Here is a 24,927-nt window from a genome sequence, read left to right on the forward strand (position 1 = left end):
TGGGTTTATTCACAACATAGCACAGACTACTTTATTAGACAATGTAAAATGAAATATGTCCAAGTCGATGACATATTTTAGGAAGACATATAGGGACAGCAGAAATATTTTGGAATAAAGCAAAATTATTGCCAGTTACTACCTAATACTAGATCTGCAATAGTTAAAAATTGCTGCATGAAGATTACTGCATCCTATTCTCTTGTATTTATGTAATGAGGACTGAGAAAATTTAACACTTTTGAGTACTTTGTTCATTAGTCAAATCCTTAAAGCAAAGGAAAAAGAATCCAATTGATTTTCAGTCAAATCCTATTACTTCATAAATTTACATGCTGACCATGTTTTTAAATTTTTTCTTCTCACTTCTTTTCACTTTCTTTTTTCTTTGTAGCATTAAAAGTTGCTTCAAGGTCTTTTAATATTTAAATATATTAAGAACTTCCAAGTCTAGTATGTCTAGACTGAAATCAAAAAACAAGAGGGAGATCCCCCCCCACCTCCAACTATTGCTCTCATTAAGATTAGTATAGATTTAAATATATTGGGGGAAATCATAGCAGGTAAAGTCTTGAAAATTTTAAGCGGAAAGGTAAATATACAGTTATTTAATATCGATGCTACAATGACCCAAATTTCTAAAGCAATCATCAGCTAGTATTAAAACAATCTTTTAAGAATATTTAGACTTTATCAAAACTGCGAAAGTAGAAAAGTATGTTTTCTAAGATAGCAGTAAGCAGTTTTAACCAAAATAAACAGTGTAAACATAGCCTATGGTGTGTGTGTGTGTGTGTGTGTGTGTGTGTGTGTAATGAGCTGAGGCAGGGGAGAGGTAATTGAAAACAGTATATTAGGCAGACTAGTATTAAGAAGTTATGATGATTCAATTAAAAATTACTCTAAATCAAAGGAGCAAGTTATTTTTAAATATTCTCATTGCAAGTAATTTAAAAGACATATACTTGAAATCAGAAATAAGTACTACCTTACTTCATCATTTCTGATCTTAGAATAATTATCACAGTACTGATCATAATTTAATACATCCTTATTGTCAGTGTGGGGCATCTGGACACTACTAGTTTCCTCATATTCTATGTTTTTGCTTCATTGTATGTTAAATCTAGATTGATCAATCACTGGGAAACTTTAGAGGAAGATACAAATGGATTAAGCACTAGAACAAGCCAATTTATTGTATACATTTCCATTGATCCTGGAAACCCCGAACTATAACTTTGAAATAAATTTCACCCAAAGGAGTGATTTATTCAAGAATGTTAAATTTGCAGTCTCTTTAGGTTCAAAGCATTGTAGCCAGACAGAATACCAAATATCTTAGAGAGTTTATAATCCAGCTGGTAAAATGAGGTATCATTACAAGAGATAAATAACAACTTAAGAAATATAAAGCAGTCTACGGCCATGCCACCCTGAACAAGCCCGATCCTGTCTGATCTCGGAAGCTAAGCAGGGTTGGGCCTGGTTAGTACTTAGATGGGAGACCACCTAGGAAGACCAGGTGCTGTAGGTATAAAAAATTAAAAAATAAGGGATTGTAAGCTGACAAAGTCTTTGCAATCTGTGAGGTCAACTAAAGGTCAACTAAAGGTTGTCTCATCTAAAAAAATTTAAAAAAAAGAAAAAAAGAAATATATAGCATAGCATAATTACTTGGCAAACCTTTGCTTTATATTCAGAGAAAATTTCATGTAACAGTAATATTTGCCTTGGTCATCTAGGGATAGGTTTTTAATATTGGGAAAAGAATTAAAGGATGAAACACATTGGAAGAGTGCAAGTCACCTGCTAGAGCAGTGAACATACCAGGTTAGTTAGAACAGAGACTTAATATGAATAACAAGTAGGGAAGAAGGTTGAACAAAGTTGGGGCAAAGCTTATAATGGAGCCGTCCACTTCAATATCAAGTCTCTGAATGACATATAAGCATTTATCTCCCTTTCATCTTCTTTTCTACCCATTTTTTCATGTGGACCCTAAATAAACAGAAGAAACATGCATTTAAAAATATCAGTGGTACCATATTTTGCTCTTTTATACCATGACAAATGTTCTATTAGTTTGAGTCAGGGGGAAAACAGAAATAAGATAATGAGAAGAGAGGAAAAAATAAATGAATGGCAATTTGAGTAAAGAAGAAGTAGGTGCATCACATCAAGTGGCAAGTACATATCAACAACTTGAAAGCCATATGGGGTGGACACCTATGACAGATGTTAAAATACAAGTTCTATTTACAAACACTCCATCCATACCCAATTTCTTAAATTAAATTTATTGAGATGACATTGGTTCATAAAATTATATCGCTTTCAAGTGTACCATTCAATAATACGTCATATGTATATTGCACTGTGAGCTTAACACACAAAGTCAAATCTCCTTTCGTCACCATATATTTGACCGCCTTTACATTTATCTACCCCTCTCCCCCTTTTCCCTCTGGTAAACACTAAACTGTTATCTTTGTCTATGAGTTTTGTTGTTTGTTTTATTTCATTGTTGCTTTCAGTTTTATATCCCACATATGAGTGAAATCATATGGTTCTGAACCATACCCAATTTTGCTGAGACTTTCCTTTTAAGAGATTTCATTCCCAGTAACAAAGTGACCTAGGAAGAGAATAATAAGTTTAATTATCAAAAGGGACTGTAGGAAATAGAGCCCACTATTCGCACAACTAGGACACTGATTTGTTATATTCTATTCCAGTATGGGAGTTAGAATACCCAATAAAGTGATATTTTTATGGTATTGAGCTATAACATGCCTCAAATATTTCATATAAAATGAAGTTCAAAGCAATAAAAATATAAATATAAATAAAAATATGTAGCAAAATAGACAATTTCTAACTCTCATATTTTTACATGGCACTAGTGCTATCTCTCCCTAAATTTAACAGAATCTATTTTCTTGTTATCACTATCCAAAATAAGAAGTTCAGATAAATCAGAAATCTATATGACTGTTCATGTATGAGAGAAATGAAGGAAAACAAAAGTACTTAATATTATATGATTTCCTATAATAATAGGGAAATAATCATGATTTCTACTTTTATGGAGTATTAAATATGTATAGAACTAGTCTATTATAAAATAATCTTGAAACAGGTAAGATCCAGTAGAATAAAAGATAAGATAATCTCACTATACATGATCCTTTGTTCTGTGGCACACCTTAGATCTTAACTCTTTTTCTTTCTTTCTTAGAGAGAAATTCCTGGTGCTCACATTATTATTCACGTAGAAAATTTTGTACATAAAAAGCTTTGGTGAGAATGAGAGTTCCACAGGTGGCTGGGTATTTAAAGTTACTTCTAGAAACAAAGATGAACCATCTTACTGTTTGAGGTATTGGTCTAGTATGAAAGTCAAAGATTAGTCATAGTTAAGTCATGTCCAAAAATTAAATATAACTGATTTCTAATGTACAAAGAAATAAATTTGACTAGGATCAAAATGCTGATTATTGATCTAAAGGGATAGCATTGCTGTCATCTCCAGAATTCTCTTTGAGAACTTAAGAAAAATGTATGAAGATCAATAGAATGTATCAGTGAGAAAAAGGAAATTCCTGAAAACATAAAGCAGAAGTAGAGAAGAAAAAGAGAGAAGGATATGGATTGGGTTGGGAGGAATAGAGAGGAGAGGTAGATAGTGACAGGACATATTGATGGGACCTCAAAATATAGCATCTTGGCATACTGCATATTTTAAGCTGAAGGAATTTGATGAGTAGCATGCACAAAAAGAACTATCTAACCTCTTCAAGAGGGTGATAAATCCCTCATGTGAAAGGTGTCTTCTCTATATCAGGAGAAAAGAACCATCCTTATCCTCAAAGACAAAGGGACTCAGAGGATTCTGAAAAATCAGGTCTTGCTAAATTTTCCCCAGGATACTACACATAGTTCATATTCTTTGTGCTATCATATCTTTCCATGACTCTCCATTCTTTATCAAATCTAGCATAAAAAACACTAGGTTTTAACTGTTTCATTGTGTCTTCATTTCCTTATAAAGGCTTCCATGTCATGTAAAATTTCTCATGTTAATCTAATTTTTATTTTTTTAAAGGAATCCTAGCTGATAATTTAGAAGGGTAGAGGAAAAGATATTTTCTCCTAAAGGTGTGAGGGTAGAGGTAAGGAATAAAAAAAAAAAAAGGTTGAAAATAGGAGAATGGAATACATATAGAACACAATGTTTTAATGATTTTCAACAAACTGAGTGATAATAACAAAAAGTTATGAATGTTTAATTAAGAACAGGAAAAACTTTTCAAATAACTATAAAATTCTCACAAAAATTGTACTTTCTGCTGACATGAAGGAAGAAGTCTCTATAAGTAATGGCCAGCTTTCACAGTTTTGGAGAGATATTTTTCAAATCAAATGTATTTTGGACAACTATTCCATATTGTATCAGAGATAAAGTCATTATTTCTTTAAGAAGTAAAGGACATTTTAAAAATTACAGTAAGTCTTACAGCATCTAATCATTGTATAGCAAAAGAAGTCTGTATGGATCTGAATGGGCAGATAAGAGTCGAAGTTGAATTATTTTAATATTGAGGCCTTTTGAAATGAGGATTTGTATGAAAAAGTTTACTCTTTATTTTTCTTTATGATTCTGTAGTACAAATTATACATGTTAACATTAATATAGAAACTTCATTTATCATGATTTAAGAGCTAGAAGCAATAAATGATTGCTTCCTACACATAAAAATGACTCATCCTCTGTTTAATCATATAAAAATACAACAGAAATATTTTAAATAAAAACTATGAATTTATCATTCAAACATATTATGTTTTGTCTGCTTGGAATATTCTCCACCCGTCTACTTTCCATCTCTCTGTCTGCACATACTTTGTTTTGCCAAAGCCAATGTTTTTTAAAAATTCTCTCTGACAATTCCACTGCTCACTGATCTTTCCCTTCTATAAAATTTGCCATATATAATTCAATATCTGTCATTAGAATATCTTTGCAAGGGGTAGTCCATTGGGCCTATTAGGAAAAAGAACTTAAATTATCAGGGTCTATAAGCCAAGTCAAAGCTTAGGGTAACAACAAATTACACATAATTATCTTCTCCAGGAATTCTTGTCTACTACAGGGAGAAGAGGAAATATTTGGGAGCAGCACTCCTAACTGAACAAAGTCTAAGTACAAGTCTGCTGCTAGTGAGAGACATATCGTTATAGTCAGTTATGATATTCAATAGATTAAAAGAAGAAATGGGTGAGAAATCAAGAGTATAACCTTTTAGCAACCGGTGGACACAACTTGACATTCATAATTCTTTTTTTCATTTTTTTAGAAACATAATAGTTTCAACCGCTGCTGTGCTGTAACAAATTCTACAAATACAGTATCATAAAAGAACACAAATGTATTATTTTCTAGTTCTAAAGGTCCGAAGTCCAAAATGGTTTTATGGGGGTAAAATCAAGTTGTCCACAGGGTTACGTTTCTTCTGGAGGTTCTAGGAAATGAATCATCCCTTGATTTTTCTCCCATTCTTTGGCCCAAAGGCACTTCCCTCTTCAAAACCAGCAATTGTGTCACTCCAACCTCTACTTCCATTACCCCATCTTTTTCTCTGATTTAGACTTTCTTGCCTTCCTCTTATTTTATAAATCCTTATGATTACACTGGGCTCATCCAGATAATTTGAAATCTCTCTCATTTTAATATCCTTAATTTAATTACATCTGCGGTCTTTTTTTTTTTTTTTTTTTTTTTGCCATTTAAGGTAATATATTTGTAGGTTCCAAAGATTAGGAAGTGGATATATATAGGGGCCATTATTCTGCCTAACACATGAATCTTCCTTTATTTGCAACTAGTCCTATGCTAGAACTTTTTCTTTACAAAGTATTTCTTTCTAACTTTTACATTTATAAATACAGTTGACCCTTGAACACATGAGTTATGGGAGCCACAAGGTTGAAAATCCACATGTAACTTTCGACTCCCAAAAACTTAACTAAAGTTGATTCTCATGTCCACGAATTCAACCAACCTATCAAAAATATTTTCAATCTGTGGTTGGGAATCTGCAGTTAGGAATGCAAAAACAACTTTCCGATCTGCAGTTGGTTGAATCCACAGATGCGAAACCCGAGGGTCAGAAGGGCCAATAGTATTTATTGAAAAAAATCCAATTACAGCTTTTTGAGGAAGACGAGGTAGCAGCTTCAGCTGAGCTTAGTTCTGCTCTCTGTTGCTCCTGACTCACGCTATTGGCTCCTGCGGAGGAATAGTCGGTTAGGAAGCCGCGCCGCAGTCATGGCTTTTAAAGATACCGAAAAAAAGACACCTGTGGAACCAGAGGTGGCGATTCACTGAGTTAGAATTATTCTCACCAGCTGCAACGTAAAATCTTTGGAGAAGGTCTGTGCTGATTTGATCAGAGGTACAAAGGACAAGAACCTCAAAATGAGAGGACCAGTTCGGTTGCCTACCAAGACTCTGAGAATCACTACAAGAAAAAACTCCCTGTGAGGAAGGCTCTAAGACTTGGGATTGTTTTCAGATGAGGATCCACAAGTGACTCATTGACTTGCACAGCACTTCTGAGATTGTTAAGCAGATTACTTCCATCAGTATGGAGCCAAGAGTCGAGGTTGATTTGCAGATGCTTAAATCAGCCTTTTTAATACATTAACTATTAGTTGTTTAAAAAAATCCAATTACAAGTGGACATGCACTGTTCAACCCTGTGTTGTCCAAGGGTCAACTGTAGTGTTCTTCTATTTTCAAGTGATCTCAAGATCCAAACTAATATAGCTTCACTGATTACTGGTTAAGAAAAGCATCATCAAGTGAGCTAACCAACAGACATTAGAATCCATATGAAAGATGGCTCATAACATAAAATGACAAAAGGAAACCAGTGAGTTTTTTGTAAATACAGTTTTATAGGAAATGTTCACACAATTAAAGAATTAAGAGAGTCTAAGTAGCACTTATATCAGTTGGGAGCAATAAAAATCCTACATTCAAAGAGTGTAGTTAATTACATAAAGTTCCTAACTAGATTATAAATCTGGAATGGATATTATATTTTTTAAAATTTCTTTTATAAGACAATATGCAAATAAATACATAAAAGCTACATGATCCCACTCTTTTTTTCCCCACATAAAAGGAGTTATCACTACAGTTATGTTAATTCTTAGAGAGGGTAGTACCTCAACAACCATTTGAAATCTTAGCTGAAAACTCAGCAGTCACATCTAAATCTATAATAATGGCTAGAATAAACACATAGGGAACTACATTCACTTACTACTAACAATAAAATGCAGCCTAAACAACTCTAGACTAAGACAACAGCAGTCCCCACCTCTCCCTCTCTTTTTACATTTATTACTCTGCTATAAAATTAATCTGTTTTCCAAAAACTCATAGATACGGACAACAGTTTAGTGGTTACCAGAGAGAAACGGGGAATGGGAGAGTTAGATAAGGGTAAAGGGGATCAAATATATGGTGACAGAAGGAGATTTGACTTTGTTTGGTGAACACACAATGCAGTATACAGATAATGTATTATTGAATTGCATACTTGACACCTGTATAACTTTATTAACAAACATTACCCCAATAAATTTAACAGAAAAAGAAATTATTTGTTTTTATGACAATTGTTTATTTACTTAGGGTTTCTTTGAAGGCAGGGATTTGTATATCATTGTAATATATCATTGTAACCCTAGCACGTATTATGTCCGCATATACATATTCAATAAAAGATTGGTAGAGAAATTAATAAATATATTCTACATGTTATTGAATCATTAATCACACAATTTAAAGTCTGTTTTAATATATATTTAAACTTATTCTTTAAAATTAAATATATATGTAAATATATACAAAATAATTGATAATTAAAAACATACATTTATCTTGGTCCATTTTCAATATTTATTCTTGCTTATAAAATTATTTGCTAATTTAAAGTGAGCAGGATTGGGTGCTGAGGGTAATGCACTAAAAATTGCGGGTTCCACGTATTTCATTGTAAATTGTACTCTGTTGGATCCTTTCAAAAAAGTATTGTCGACTTCTCTCTATATATATTTTTACTAATTTTTCCCTCTCTGACTCAAGGAGACAAGATTATATATTCTAAGAATTTCCAGGACAGGGCTATTTTAAAATACTGACAAATAATAAAATGCATTGTTACTAATTCCTTCTTTCTGTACTTCCAAACACTCTTTCAATTTACGAAATTGTGATGACCAAATAACCCAGTGAAATATTACTATTGATTTCTTTAGAAAACTTTCCCTGAAAAGAACTGCTCCATCGGGCATAAAAGCATTTTCCTATAGTCTCTTATATAGTCATGTTTTTTCAAGAGAACAAATCCGTATAAAAAAATCAGTTTTCCTAAAGTTACCTTCTTTAATTATTCAGTAAAAATTAGTTTTCCTAAGAATACCCTCCTTAATTATTTAAGATTAGTAGAAAATTAAGCAGATTTCTAGTTAAGTTAATGCCAAAAAACACACTATAACAAATTGCGAATGCATTTTGAAGACATTGTATATAGTACAGATCTCATAGAAATGATACATTAAAATAAATCCACTGCTCATCTCTCTTTTTTATTAGACATATGCTTTTTTCGAATACAGCATACTGATTTTTTTTTCCCTAGGTTGCAAAATTATAGAGCAAAATTGGAAAACTCCTACCAATTATAAACATGAATAACTTTATAACAAAACCTAAGATTACATCTTCCCTAAGTTTCTGGCCTTGTTAAGAATAAGAAAAGGGAAAATAAAAAACCGTATAAAAATATTTCTTCTCTAAAATGAGCTGTGTATTGTTTTAGTGTCCAAATTCAAAAGCTTCTATTCAATCCAAGTTGTATTAAATGTAAACAAAACAACAATAGGTGTTTTTATTTTATTGGGTTTATTCTTAAAGATAAGCTAGGATACCCAATTGCACATCATCTAAAAACTTAAACCAGTACATAAATTAAAATCCCTAAAGTTGAAATTAGTATTTTATCTACTTGTATGCCACATCTCTTCGAATTTTCATTGCATTCAATGATTTAAATGCCATAATTCTTTCTATTTTTGCATACTATATTAGTATGCATAACCACTTTTTTGCTCAGTGAAATTTTTGATAGAGAGATGAGCTTTGTTCTGAATAATTTACTATCTGTTGCAAGGATTTGAAATAACAGCTTTGTCCTCTGATTTAACTGACTGTTTATTTGCTTGCACCAGCCAAAACCAAGGCTCATCTCTATTGGCAACTCAAGATAACAGAAATAGTAATAATGAACTGGGAGATAATTTCTTGTTCTGCTAAAAGACCCCATGTTATTATAACTTCATATTTGTTTTACTTCAATCACTAAAATAGCCTGGCACCTCTTCTAAAGAAACACCTTAACTCACTCAGCATGTACTAAGTGAAAATGGATTTAAATCTGTTTAAAACTAACTGATTTATAACAGAAACGTATAATAAAATATTGTAAATATATAAAGAAAATGGCAACAAAATGAAGGTGAATTTAGCGCCATTGTATTCTATTAATTTTTTTGTGCTTAACCTAAGTCTAAGATGAATCCAATAAAGTGCCTTTCCTGATGGGGAAAAAAATCAATGCAAGTTTATATTACTGTTCAGTGGGTGTGTGTCAATATAGCTTTTCCTATGGAGAGAAAAAATTAAGCTTCCTTTAAAAATAGCTGAGACCACAATTGCTATGAAAATTTTGCTTCCTACTTTTTCTACATAGCACTTTACTCTTATAATCAATAGACGAAATAGAGCATGCAAACATTCTTGACAGTAAATTTTCTCAGGTGCTATTGAAAGACAGAAAAAAAAAAGGAAAACCTTTAAAAGTAAATAAAAATTGAAGTTCTGTGCAATACTATCCCTTTTTCTTCAAAATTCTTTTTTTTATCCTTTGCTAAACTCAAGAATAGTTTAGCAACTATTAACAAACCAAATGTCCTTTTATATTCATCTTAACATGGTATAAATGATAACCCATATTATCATTCCTCATTATATTTGCATGCTTCTATAAGTTCTAATGAGTAAGAGTTTTGTTTTATTGTTGTTGCTATTGTTTTGAGGTTTTACTACATTGGAAACCCAAAATAACTGATGAGTCTAACAGCATGAAATCTCTTTATAAAGGGTCTTACTCATTTTGCTTTTTAACTTTATATTTTATAATACTCAAGTCTCTGGCAAAATGCTCATATCACATTTGTAGAATGAAGGAAGGGCAAGTCATTGCTTTGGTCTTATATTAATTAGCAGGTTAACTAGCTAACTGTTTTCTGTGTTAAAAAAGTCGATTAGCATTTTCCAAAAAGGGGCTTATGGTCAAATAAGTTTACAAAATGTTAACATATATATAGAATTTCTGAGAATTCTGAACTCCTAGCACATTAAGCAATCTAAGAAATACCATAGTAAACATCAAAACAAACAATCATATCTCTTATCCTGCAGAAGTGACTTTAAGAAACGCTATTTAAGCCACCCAATCAATACTCAAACAATAATCAATCAAAATCAGAGAATCAAATGTAAAAGTAAGGATAAACCTTAACAGATAATACTCCAAGAAGAAATGCTTCTAATAGATTTGCTCTGGTCAATATAGTTACATTGCATGCATGTTATACTCAGCACTTTGCTAAGTATTTTGAGGACTCAGTTATGGTATATGGACTGGACCTTAACGAAGAAACAAAAATAATGTGTTTAGGTGCATGCTGAAGACAGTTTTTTAAAAAAATTTATGGAACTCAAGAAAAGCATAGCTCAGTATGTCATAGGATGGATCATGGAGAAACATAGTCCTTGAGATATTTTTACTGCATTTGGATAGTCTAGAAAGTGAATACTATAAGCAAGGTGGTATGATAAGCATTCTCTAAGAGGGCCCTCAATGATGACTGCTTGCTAGTGTTTGCATTCCCCTCCACTTGAGTGTAGGCTAGACTTATTCATTCAGTTTTATAAATAGAATACAACATAAAAGATGGATTGTAACTTCCAAAATTTGGTTACAAAAAGACTATGGCTTTTGTCCTGGCATACTCTTACTTGGTCTCACTCTCTCTTGTATTCCTCATCCTGGGGAAAGTCAGCTGCCTAGATCTAAGGCAGCTCCATGGAGAGTTCCACATGGTAAGTGACTGAGACTTGTTGACATTCACTTCAGTAAGCTTAAAACTGGATCTCCAACTCCCTCCATCCCTTGTCAAGCCTTCTGATGAGGCCACTTAAATTGAAAAAAACCTCATGAGAGATTTTGAGCCAGAGGTACCCATCTACGTTGCTCCTGGGTTCCTGATTCATACATAGACGTGGTGGCATAATAAACATTTGTTGTATAAATCTGCTAAGTTAGGGATAATTTATTACTCATTAATAGAAGAATAATGCAGGTGGAAATATATTAGGTAGCTGAATGAAAAGTTTTAAGAAGCTCAATTACATCACACTCCGAACCAAAAATATTCAATGGTTCTCACTGCCAGTACAATAAATTTCTTGCTCAATTTTACATCTAAAAACTTGTGTCGTCTGTCCTAAGTTATATATCTAGGCTTAAGTCATTCCATTTCCTCTCCATATGTTCTAATCAACGACCAAACCAGAGCAACTTGAACTCCTTGAAAATGCTGCATGCCCTCTTGCTTTTGCATTTTCACTCATCTGTTGACCTTTCCATTTCCCTCCAATCAAACGTAATGGTTTAACGTTGAATTTAAAAATGGTATACTGAAAAGGATCTTGGAATCACACAGAACTGGTTCTACATGAATCAGTGAATCTAAGTTTTTTCATCTGTAAAACAAGGATAATAGTACATCATCATAAATTATTTTGTAAAATAAGAATTAGGATGAATGCAAAAATCTAAGAATTGTGCCTGGTACAAAGCAGTTCTTTTTACAAATGACAGTTTCTTGCCCTTCCCCCATCCATCACCTACCCCAGTCCTAGTTAGAATCCATATTGTTTTGCCATTCATGTTCACATAGCAATTTAAAATTTTTACATAAATTAATGTGTAAAAATATTACATCACTAGTCTATCACTAATGTGACATATACACTTACATACATGCCTTTAATATATAGTGTGATACGTGTGTGTGTGTGTGTGTGTGTGTGTGTGTGTGTGTGTGTGTGTGTCCTTACCAGGTATTGAAATTCTTAAGGACACAGACAGTCTCTTGTGGAACATTTTATACCCGTTTTGCCCAGCATCATTCCCTGTACGTAGCAGTAATAAAAATAAGTGCTATGATTGTTTCTTGAGTCAAATGGAATAAGAGGAGATACTGATTAGATAAATAATATGAGGGTAGATTTTAGAGGATCTTGAATAACAAGATGAGTGATTTGGATCTGAAGGCACAGATGACAGAGATTCATTTTAGATTAGTTTGAAGGAGAGTGACTTGAAGATATAATATTTTGCACAATAATTAATCTGGCCTAGGGTGCAGAAACATTGAAAAGGGGAATTCTAGAGGATAGCTAACAAACGGTTATCAGTAAACTGGGATGGAGATCAGTAAAGAGCACTGGGTTGGAGAAAAAAATTTAAGGTTTGTTAGCAAATAGTATTTTGGATTTTCTTCTTTTTAGAAAAGAGTTAAAAAAATCAATTTTTACAGTTATTTGAGAAGGTTTGATGTATACATTGCTTTATTACCATGTGTGATCAGCTGAAAATTCCCCTCTCCTTTGAAGACAGAGGAAGGGGACCATGAGTGAAAGAGTGCTAACAGCATCTAGAAGCTGGAAAAGGACAGGAAATAACTTTTACCCTAGAGCTCCCTAAAAGAAATGCAGCCCCGCTGACACCTTGATATTGGCCCAGTAAGACTTGTGTCAGACTTCTGACCTATAGAATTGTGAGATAATAAACTTGCATTAACTCACTAAGTTTGTGGTGATTTGTTACTGCAATACAAAATTAATGCATCATAGTTATCACAATTATTTGTTCCACTGGTTTTACTGTTCACCAATAATTTTCTTAATATCACTATTTGCCTGTTCTTAATTTTCTATTTTGATTTGATTTTAGTCTAAAGGAATAATTATTTGAGAGAATTTTTTTTTTCCAGGAAGGGCACATATGTGAGATTTTTTAGACACTTCCATATATGAGAATAACTTTCAGTTACCCTCGTTCATAAACAGCAACTTCACAGTTTAAAATTCTTGATTCGTAATTTTCTCCACCCATTAGATTTTTATTACTGATCTTTTCCTCCAGTTTTCTCTCTTTTTCATTCTCTCTGCTAGGATATACTTAAATATTTTTATTTTTGGTAAGAAATCTTTGTTTTTATCACTAACATTTCTTTTACATGTGTGCAGATCACTTTGTATTTTTCTTCTCTATTTCTAGTTCTTTTGCCATGAAGACAAAATCTATTTTCAGGAAATTTTTCTTATAATTATTTATTTTTGTTTTCTCTACCTGCTCAGTTCTTTACCCCTTGGATCTGTATGTTGCATCTCTCAAGTCTGTTTTGTGTGTTTCTTATCTTTTATTATTTTACTACTTCTCTTAAATTTTGGGAGAATTCTTAAAGTTATTTTCTATATTACTAATTTAACTTTTTCAGTCTATTGTGTCCTGCCTCTACTGTGTATTTTTTAAAAATAATATGCGGGAAGAGAAAAGAGGAGAAATTAAAGAAAAAAAGTGTTACTGTATTCTTTTCTAATTCTCATTTTTCTTCTTGTAGGTATTTTTAATCAAGCGGACCAGTCTGAAGTTTCCTTGCCTTTTTCCTCTTTTTATCACCATTCCCCATGGCTCCTTTCCGCTCAGAATCAACAAAATTTTTTTATCGATAAGCACTCCTAAGATATCTAGTTTCGATGCATATTCAGAAAAAGCAAATTTAGAAAAAGCTGGCATACATATTTCTCCTTCCTTCCTCCTTCTTTCCCTTCCTCCTTTCCTCCCTCTTTCCCCTCTCCCTCCTTCCCCCCTTCCTCCCTCCTTCTTTCTCTTTAGTGAGCTAAAATCTGAACACTCTGTGACATACAAGGTGATAAGTTCTATGGTATGGGGAGGCCAGACAGTTGCAAGAAGGGAGGGAAAAACTGGCTCTATATTGGTGGCTCACAGAAATGTTCTCTGAGGAATTGCTGCTTCAGCTAAGACTTGTAGATGGGTAACAGTTGTCATCTCACTTGAAGATGCCAGACAGGGTATGGTTGAGTAATCAGGACCTTGCAGAATTGGGTTCTTGTTCCTACCAGCAGGGTTAAGTGATCCAGTCCTCCTGTTCACTCTGCAGGGATTCCACCAAATTTGGGAGTGGCTAGGTGGATCAGGGTGCTGGCAATGACTGTGACCTTCACCCATCATCGCCATTCCTCTGTGACATTTGACAAGCCTGTGCCTCAGTCACTCGTCTAAGAACTGGCATTAAAAATGCCAAGACTGCCCCTCTCCCAAGACTCTTAAGGACAAGATTAGATGGCAAATAGGGCTCTTTAAAAGCAAAAACATTCTATTTGATCGAAGACTGTTCTGTGACTGTCATTTTTGTGTGTGTGTATAACTTTTGAACCACTTCACCTATTTCTCTTCCCACCCACTCCCTACCTCTGGCAAACACCAATATGTTGTTTGTATCTATGACCTTATTTTTTTTGTCGTTTTATTTTTTAAGATTCCACATATAAGAGATCATATTGTATTCAGTATTCTCTGTTAGACTTATTTCATCTAGCATAATGCCTTTGATATTCATCCATGTTGTCTCAAATGGCAATGTTTCATACTTCTTTACAGCTAAGTAATATTCCATTGATTATATATAAAGGACAATTTCTTTATCTATTCATCCACTGATAGACACTAAAATTGTTTCTATACCTTGGCTATTATGGTAAATAATGCTTCAAGGAACATGTGGGTGCATATTTCTTTTCAAGAGCTGTTTTTGTTTTGTTAGGGTAAACGCTCAGGAGAGGAATTGCTGGATCACATGGTAGTTCTATTTTTAATTTTTTGAGGAAGCTACATACTGTTATCCATAGGGATTGCACCAATTTACATTTCAATCAATAGTGTATGACAGTTCCCTTTTCTCCACATTCCTGCCTACAGTTGTTATTTCCTGTCTTTTTGATAATAGCCATTCTAACAGGCATGAGGAGATATCTCATTATAGTTTCGATTTGCATTTTCCTGATTATTAATGATATTGAGAACCTTTTCATGTACCTGCTGGCTTTCATATGTCTTCTTTGAAAAAAATGTCTATTCAGATCTTCTGCCCATTTTTTTAATCAGATTGTTTTGTTTGTAATGTATGTATGGAACAGAATAAAGAGCCCACAGATAAACCCAAACATATATAATCAATTAAATTGTAACAAAGAAATGAATATACAATGGGTAAAAGGATAGTCCCTTCAATAAATGATGTTGGGAAAACTGAACAGCCACATGCAAAAGAATGAAACTTGACCACTATCTTACACTATACACAAAAATTAAATAAAAATTTATTAGAGACTGGAACGTAAGACCTGAAGCAATAAAATTCCTAAAAGAAAGCATAGGTGGTAAGCAAATTGAAATAGGTCTTGGTGGTGATTTTTTGAATCTGACATCAAAAGCAAAAGCAATAAAAGCAAAATAAGTGTGATTACATCATATTAAAAAACTTCTCCACAACAAAGGAAACCATTAATAAAATTAAAAAACAACTACCAAATAAGAAAAAAATATTTGCAAATTGGCATTTTCTATTTTCTTTTAAACTTTAATCATTAAATATTTTAATTCATTTATAAATGCATCTTGGTGTGTGTGAGGGTTAGAATGTAATTTGTTTCCTAACAATTAACTACTCTCAGTATTTTTGAATAATCCTTCTTTATTTCCATTTATTTACAATAAAGCATGATCTATCATTCAATAAATGCCCATACAGCTAGTATCTCTTTTAGCAGGAGCATGCTTTCTATAGCTCCTTGAAGAGATGTAGTATAGTAAGTAATAAGTAGTGAGCCTATCCATGCCATTAAAGACATTCCTACAGATGGCATCTATACATTTAAAAACAATCTTTGGTAATTTCCTAACTAGCTACCATTTCATAAACTCTACCATCATTCAACACACATTTATTTCTTTTTCTTGTCCATAAGATACAATGACAGACATTTAAATAATTCTGTCAAACCAAGAAATGTTAGGGCTAATTTACCCATATTTAGCCACATTGTAACAGTACAGAGTGATGTTAGAAATAATTTTTTTCTTGTGAACTTATAAAGTTTCTAGGGCTTGCTTCTTTCTGTCCTTATCATTTACAAATGACATGTTTACTAATCCATTTGACTTTTTTTTTTTTTTTTTTGCCAAGGATTAACATCAAAATCTAGTGATTACTTACCTAATCTTTTCCATTTTGAAAACCAATATATATGTTTGTTCCTATTAATTTGTTAGGGGAAGAGGGCAGGACATTTAAGCATCAGATGCCAAATCAATATCTAAGGTTCCTTCAAATCCTGAAATCCTATGCTTCTGTAATCCTAGGGCATTATAGATACCACCTTAATTTTCATTTCTACCCATAGATTTTAAAGTCCATGGAAAAGAATATCTTTGTGAGAGAAAAGTAAAACTTGTTTAATTTATGCTACATTTCTCCCTCTTCTATCTTAGATTTCAAATTCAATTCCTATGATATTTACCCCATTTCTTAGCACTTTGTAAACAAGCAGTATGGAAGTAAAAAACAGTTGAGTAGATCTGTTTCCTCTCTCATCAGTGACCCAAGTAATAAATCTAATTTTGTCTTGTTTTTCTAGAATATGGATAATAAGATAATTTATGTTGTATTCAATATGTTTCACCTATCCCTCTTTCCATGTTTTAGGGCTTTTCTCACTTTTCTTAAAATTTTTTATTTTGTGCTTTCTTCTACTTTTTATAAATACTGCAATAAAAGTTAAGCCTAACAGAAAGTGAGATAATGTATCTATACAGATACATTATTAGTCTGTTCTTCTTTTTCTCATTAGAAAATCTGTGAGGCTATAATAAAGACTCCATTTTTTAGAGCTTTTAGCATTTGAGCACACCTGTCTTTGTCATGAACTTGCTTTGTTCAGAAGATTTTCTTATAACTTGGGGAAGTTATATTAGACTCTACAAAGCATTCATTTCCTTAGCTTTATGGCACCTTAGATGATATCATCATCTTCTCCCAAGATTCCTGTCACCTCCCATTTTGCCAAATGATGCTTCCTTGATAGATTAAGATCCAGAATAGCAGCCCTTATTCAACTCTCTGAAAAGTAAAGTTCTCAAAAAATACCAGATGATCTGCTTTTAACTGAATGAGCCTTCAAGTAGATACCTAGATAGTTTGCATTTGCAGTTTCATCTAACTTGTTTCTTTGCCAATGTAGATTTATGTGCTACTCTTCTCTGTCCATTATTATAATTGACATAAGTAATAAGAAACTTAGATTCTTTTTCTTCTATTCAATAGGGCCAAACTATTTAGACTTCTAAGTTCTTATTCTTAATAAACATTGACTATAGTTGCAGACCCACCCTTGAGTATTGTCTAGCCTACCTGTCTAAGTCACACAGACTCATTTGAAATCTTAACAAAACAAACTGGAATTTAAATATTTATTCTTCAAATTCTATCACTCATTTAAAATTTTCATTCTAGAATCAGTAATTCATAATAAAGAAAGCTAACATTTATATGGCAGTTACTATTTTATCTATTCTATGCACTTTATGTTTATCATTTTATGTAATCTTCACAATGCTCCTTAATGTCAGTATCATTAGTATGCCCATTTTATACATAGAAAATTTAGGCACAAAAGGTTAAGTAACTTGTCCAAGTTCATACAGTTAGTAATGGTAGAAGCAGCTCTCGCATTTGTGCCTTGACCATCACCATACACTGCTATAACCAATGCAGTAACAACACAGAAACAGTACAATAGCCATACAATTTTACATTTGGTAAGTCCTTAGAATGGAGGTTAGAAATCTTGTCTCTCAAGATGGCTTTGCAATGAAAAAGCATAGACTCTGATTATAGAGTCCAAAAGGTACATTTTTATTTTATTAATGTTCATTTTTTAAATGAACAAGTTAGGGAAGGATTATGCCAGACCAGGAATATTCAGGATCTTCAGAGCTGTAAAAGTGGAGTATTTAATTATAGTGGAAAGTGGGAATACAGGGTGAGGAGAGGAGAAGGAGCGGTAAAAGGGATTTGTAACAGAAATATTCTTAGACCAGGCTGTTGTTAACATGAATCTACTGTAAAATCACTTATCTTCTCAGCTGAATGCATTGCCTTTTTAAATATTATTTGGGGCCATCTTTTTATGTTATATAACCCCACTTCAAAAAGAGTGGCATTATGCGCTGTTAAAGTGTCAAATTAATTTTAACAGCTGAACCCTCTCGCACACTTTTAAAGATGTTTGCTATATCATTGAAATGAATTGACCCTAGTTTGAAATGAAGACTATATCTAACTTACAGTAGAAAATAAAAAGAGTCCTTATGGATATTTAATACAGAAAACAATTTACCTTGAATATTCATAATTGCAATTTTAATAGCTATTTTAAATCTGCTTATTTAAATGAGTTTACAAATATTAAGTAATAAAAATAAAAGGAGTCTATCTTGATTTTAAATCCTGGGACAGAGGTCAAAATGATATTTAAAGGACTGGCACTAAATCAAACCAGCAGTCGTAGAGGACTTTGAACTATCTCCCATATTTCTTACATTAGCAGCACGATGGAAAGGGCCACATCCTGACCACTCTTCATTATGTGAACAATTTTATTATAATATGTTGTAATTCTATAAGGAAAAGCAATTCCGAAAGGCTAATGTTTCTTTTTAAAATACAGAAGTAGCTACTGAATGGCTCAAAGTACAGACTGATTGGATATTAAAGATAGAATTGGTGATTTTAAGTTTCACGGAAAGAGACACATTTCTGTCAAGTTTCTGAGCTGTAGGCACAAAATAGGTAGTTAAGTGAATGGTTCAAAGAAAATGATCTTTTATATTTTGGGTTTGTTGTTCTTCTTTTTCTTCTTCTTCATTATTCTTATTCAAATGCTGATACATCACATACCTCACTTACAACAACATATGCAATGACCAAACACTGTTTGACACATGCACTCATTTTAGCTGTTCACCAACATTTCAAACTGTGGCTGGTACGAGGTATGAAAAATGATTTTAAAATTTTTTTCTCAAAGTAAAAGCACTTCAAATCAGTGTATTTTAACATAACATTTTAAAATACAACTTAATCAATACCCTTATATTAATCTAATTAAATAAAAGCCATGTTCCTAAAATAATTACAATATGCGTGTCCACTAAGCTTTATTTTCCTTTAAGTTTCAGAAACTAAAAGATATCTTGGAGTCAGTCATTTGAGTTTTCTCCATTATCTACAGTTATGGTAAAAACATTCTATATGCAGAGCCAAGAGTTGTATTACTTATTCTTGAAAATAGAGCATTAAAATATCATTATTACCTTTAACCAATAATTTAAGTCATTTTAATAATTCACAAAGTATTTACATTGTGAAACTGTAACATGGAGTTTATTTTCTCCATTCTAATATTTTTATAATGAATGTGCAACTAAAAACTTATCATCATCATCATCAGTTCCTTATGCTACAATCGGGGGAGTATTGCATTAAGTTACATTTTTTCTTAAATCTAGTGGTATTAAAATTTGATCATTACTTATATTTCATGTTTTATAAATTGTCTGTTTATGTCATTTGTCACATAAATAACTAGGGTTCTCCTAATTTTCTTGAAAGCAACTGTGATGACTATAACAAAATTCATACGGAAGTATACGAATAAACTGTGTTATAGGTTAACTTGTTTTAAATAGCTGTTATTAAATAAAACACTACTTTCTTACAGTTCAACTAATCAAATATATTTTGCTTTAATGAAAATTATATATTAAATTTAATACAGCTGTATCCAAGCCTTTAAATGGACACATTTGATCCAAAATGTATTTATTACATTACCCCAAAATTTGTGCACTACGTTTACTTTAAAATTCTCTAAGTGACAAAGTTTATCATCAAGGTCCATATGGTGTCTTCAGTTAAATGGATTAGTAGATTAAATATGCTTTATGTGTCATAATATACCATTTTTCTCACTTTGACAGGCATCTGTCTGCCTCTGCTCTACTGTATGTACCTATCTATAAAATGTAAGATAATTTATTTTCTGTCATTATTATTTAACATTTCTTTGCTCTATTGTCAAGGATTTCTAGCTATAAAATCTTCATCTTGCCTTCAAAATATAAGTGGCCTTAGGGTACAAGAAGAGGTCGACTGCTTTCCCCCCAAACTTTGAATATACATTGCCTTAAAATAGTCTATGTCAGCACAGAAAGCATGTGAGGCTTTCTCAAGGCATTTTCAAATGCCCTTGAAGAAGAAGATAATTATTGTACCTCTCCTTCCCTTTACCTTCTGCCCCTTCATATTGTCAGGCATTCAACAACTGTTTATTAATTGTCCACTGTGTTATAACAAGTCAGAATTGAAAATAATAACATGATACAATGAGATACAAAACTCTCAGCATCCTGTGGGAAAAATATCGAGGACTCTCAGGCTAACTTAAACTCATAAATGTATAAATATGAATAACACAAACTGTTTTCTCTGAGGCAATCATGGATGAACTGATTCAATGTGTATAATGGGGTTTACTCATAAGAGCAAACCACTGAAACAGTTCCCTGTGTGATCCTGTAATGTCAAATAACACAGGATGGTGCCTCTACTGTTTGAAATACCAAAACACAGAGACAGCTAAACAAGCCTTCATTTATAATAGATTGTGGAAATAAATGACCATGAAAATGATCATTCAGTGACTATAAGGGTGGAGTAAGGGTCTGAAAGGAGAAAATGAGAGTCTTATATAATCAAAGCATTCACTTTTCCTCTACAATATGCAATTTAAATTTACCATTCAGTGCCTTAGTTCATAATTACATCTCAAAGCTTTTGAAGGGAGGGCACATGGTCACTATAAGGACAGGTAGCTTTTTGCATTAATGTACATTATTCCTGCCAATAATATCACGGACATGTCAGAACTCAAAACTTCCTCTATCTTGTCCTTTTCAGTTAGAAAATTTACTAAAAGGATAAAAGTCTTTGAGAAGGTCAAAGGGTAAGGTAGAAGAAAGTAATTGAGGGATCTAATTTTCATGCAACAGTCTTAAAAACCATTATTGGATTTTTGACTAGTAAAAGAAAATGTGTTGCATTCATTTAGTGAATTCAAATGTGAATCTACTAATGTGAAAATGCAGAGTTATGACCTACTCACCCATGCTAATGACTATGTCATTTACATGTGTTTGCCACTTTAATAGGGAATAAATGGTTTAAGATTTTATAAATGATTCATTTGATTCTGCTAAGATATCTAATGACAAAAAACATCTCAAGTAGAAAAATCATTAAAAGGTTTAATTTTGTACCATTTTTCACAAAAAGAAAATGCATTTCTTTCTCAATATCTACTATCTAGATTAACACAAGCTGAGAAAAGTTAACTGTTTTATTATGGCAACAAATTCAATTTATTGTTTTTTTTAGTAGGCTAGCCAATACCCAATTTTTAGTAAATTATCACTAAGTAATATTTTTCCATGAATCTAAATATATATATACATTTCTTGGTTACAGCCCACCCAGAGATAGAAGCCTTGATAAATACTAAAATATTTGCCACCCCCTTATAAGTTAGAATATTTGACTTATTATTTTATTTTACAGAATTAAAAGAAAAAAACAGATGCAAAAAAACAATGCAAATTTTCAGAAAAATTAAAAAGCAAATCCAATCCAACCCTGGTTTTGAAGTTTCAGTATTCTTCTATCACTGAGTGATCCCACACAGAGCTAGATCTCAAATAGTCAAAATTTATTTTTACTATTCGAGTGGAGCAATATAGTTATTCATATAAATATAAATAATGCAATATTTATACACATTACTTGAATATATAACAGGCACATACATAAGTAATGTTTATATATTCGGCCCATTATAATATATTTATACATATTTTGTTTAACATATTAACATAGTAAATAAAACAATAGGAGAATAGTATAACCTATGGCAATATTAGTAAACACAGTGAAGTTTTGAAAGATTTATTTATAAATAAATGATAACCAAACATTTGCCTGAGATAGAATGTCAAATATATTTCAAGATTTAGTGTTCTATAAACCATATATAGATATGAGGGAATGCTTATGTACTAGATTGGGCTATAATTATAAAACTATAAGTGTTTACAGAAAGGATAATAAATATCAAACTGAAATGTTTGTTATTACCAGTCATCAACTGGTAAAATTGCTAATGTAGTATAAATGCAAATTATTAGAAATAGCAATGTCAACACAGCATGTTAGTTTAATAACTTATTTTTTAAAACTGTTTTTTAAATTATTCAATAAATAATAAATAACCTTAATAATATTTAGATAAATTATAATGTAGACTATAACTATAAGAAAAAAATCTGCAAAGATGCCCTTAAAAATAACTAAAAATATAAAATACATATAACAATTAGCACAATAAGAATAACAATTACAATTTTCACTATATAACCACATTCAAAATAAGAGTTCTTTAAAATAGAAACAATTCACTCTGAAGCTCTTACTTTTGTATACTTTATAAATTTATTTTTACTTTGACGAGATTAGTGTTGTAGGCTGAATTCTAAGTTGTCTCCATAATCTCCATTCTCTACTGTTATTCCTGTGGCTATGTTACCTTTTATGGCAAAAGAGACTACAGATGTGATTAAGATATGATTAAGAACAATTGAATTTAAAACAGAGATGTTACCTGGGTTGACCTAACCTAATCACATGAACTATTTAAAAGGAGAGTTTTCTCTGGCTGATAGTAGAAGACTTCAGACATCTGAAGTATGAGAGTGATTTGATGAGAGGAGATTTCTCCATTACCAAAATGGAAGGTGCCCTGGGGAAGAACCTGAGAGTGGCCCCTAGGAGCTGACAGTAAGTAGCTCTTGGCTGACAGCCAGCAAGAAACCAGGGACCTCAGTCCTTCCTTTGCAAGAAGATGGATTCTGCCAACATCTTGAAGGCACTGGAAACGAGGTCTTTACCTAGTCATGCCTGCAGATCAGGACGCAGCCATGTAACACCTGGCTTTCAGCCTTACAGAATTCTGAACAGAGGACCCATATATAAAACACGCCAGATTAATCAGGTGGGTGCTAAGTAGAGTTAATTTAATAAGAAATAAAGAATGAATTTCCATGAGGATGTCTCTAAGGAGCCTAAATACATTCTTCACTTAAAATTTTTAATTATAGAATACTTTTATCTATGCAATTACTCTAAAATAACATTGTATTTACAATTAGCACAAAGCACAAATAAATGTTACACCAAATTATAAATAATCCTAAACATTATTAGTAGAATTACCACTTAATATTTGATTTTTTTTTTAATTTCCAGGGAAAATGCGAATTATAGAAAACACTACAGATCATGAATAATGATAACTAGTCCTACAGAGTTCGCTCTCATTAATATTTTTGTAAAATCTCACAGTGGATGGCAACTTTCATTACGGAAACTACCTGCCATACACTTAATTTTACCATTTCAGAGGAAATCCAAAATAATTTAAGTAAGGTAAAATTTTATTTCTCTCTCACTTAACAGGAGCCTGAAGGTAAACACTCCAAAACTAGTACAATGGCCCATGTATACAGGACTCAGGTTCCTTCTATTTTGGTGATCCACCAACCTCACCAGATATCGTATCTTCATTCTATCTGGACAAGAAGAAACACTGGAGGGCACAGTCTAAATGTTGCACAAAACATTTCCGCTTAAGAGACATTGGCCAGAACCAAGTTACATGGCAGCAATTAGCTACAAAAAAGTCTGAGGAAAGTTGACTTTACTCCAGGTATTCAACCAAAAATCAGGGATTCTACTACTAAAGAAAAACTGGAAAAACAATATTGTAACAATCTCTCTCACATTTATTAAAAAAAAATAAGATACATTTTTTACTGAGGATGAGAAAAACTAAGTGACAGCAAGGTTAAGTGTCTTTCACAAATTTATAGTAACATGTAGAGGCTAAGATACAGACCTATGCTGCCCAATTCCAGAGCACTGCTACACAGTGTATAGCCTACGAACCAGTACTGGTCTACAAATAGAGCCCTCCATACTACCAGGAGATAAGTACGGAAATGGAAATATTTGCATTGCTATAACATTGACACATAATTTTCTGTCAAAAACAAAACAAAAACACTTACTCTTGATTGATTGAGTGGAAAACTGAATCTTTCAGAGGTATTTAACAAGTACTGTTTCAGAGCCTGCAACACAATTATTATGTTGACTTGTTGAATAGTCTAAATTCTGCTCATTTGCAATTATTCTTTCCTTTAAATTTTAAATAAAATCGTCTCTTTTCCCTTTACACAAACTGTGGGAACTTCAGTATTTTTCTGAACTTCAATGGACTCCCAGAGAATTAGATTTTCATAGGTACCTTTCTTCCCATTTCCATGATCTTTTACATTTCCTTTGTTTTGCTTCCTGTAGTCTTACTCCCACCACTGCCAAAACCACCACTGCCAAAACCAACAGGTAGCTACCTATTTTCCCCCATTTTTCTCATCTCCTCAATTTTTCTAACAATTCCCTTGGAAT

General features: G+C 32.4%; 1 protein-coding gene, 1 non-coding gene and 1 pseudogene across 3 annotated transcripts in view; 2 read left to right on the top strand and 1 right to left on the bottom strand.

The window, feature by feature from the left end:
• The window catches only part of GRID2 (glutamate ionotropic receptor delta type subunit 2), a 1,302,586-nt gene that overhangs the window by 929,610 nt on the left and 348,049 nt on the right, over positions 1-24,927 (bottom strand). The window lies entirely within an intron of this gene.
• LOC111737273 lies at positions 1,419-1,537 on the top strand. The gene has a single exon (XR_002779407.1). It is a non-coding gene; the product is annotated as a 5S ribosomal RNA (ribosomal RNA).
• On the top strand, positions 6,332-6,710 carry LOC111737255 (annotated as a pseudogene).

The sequence above is a fragment of the Pteropus vampyrus genome, unplaced genomic scaffold (assembly GCF_000151845.1).
Source record: "Pteropus vampyrus isolate Shadow unplaced genomic scaffold, Pvam_2.0 Scaffold25, whole genome shotgun sequence".
Classification (NCBI taxonomy): domain Eukaryota; kingdom Metazoa; phylum Chordata; class Mammalia; order Chiroptera; family Pteropodidae; genus Pteropus; species Pteropus vampyrus.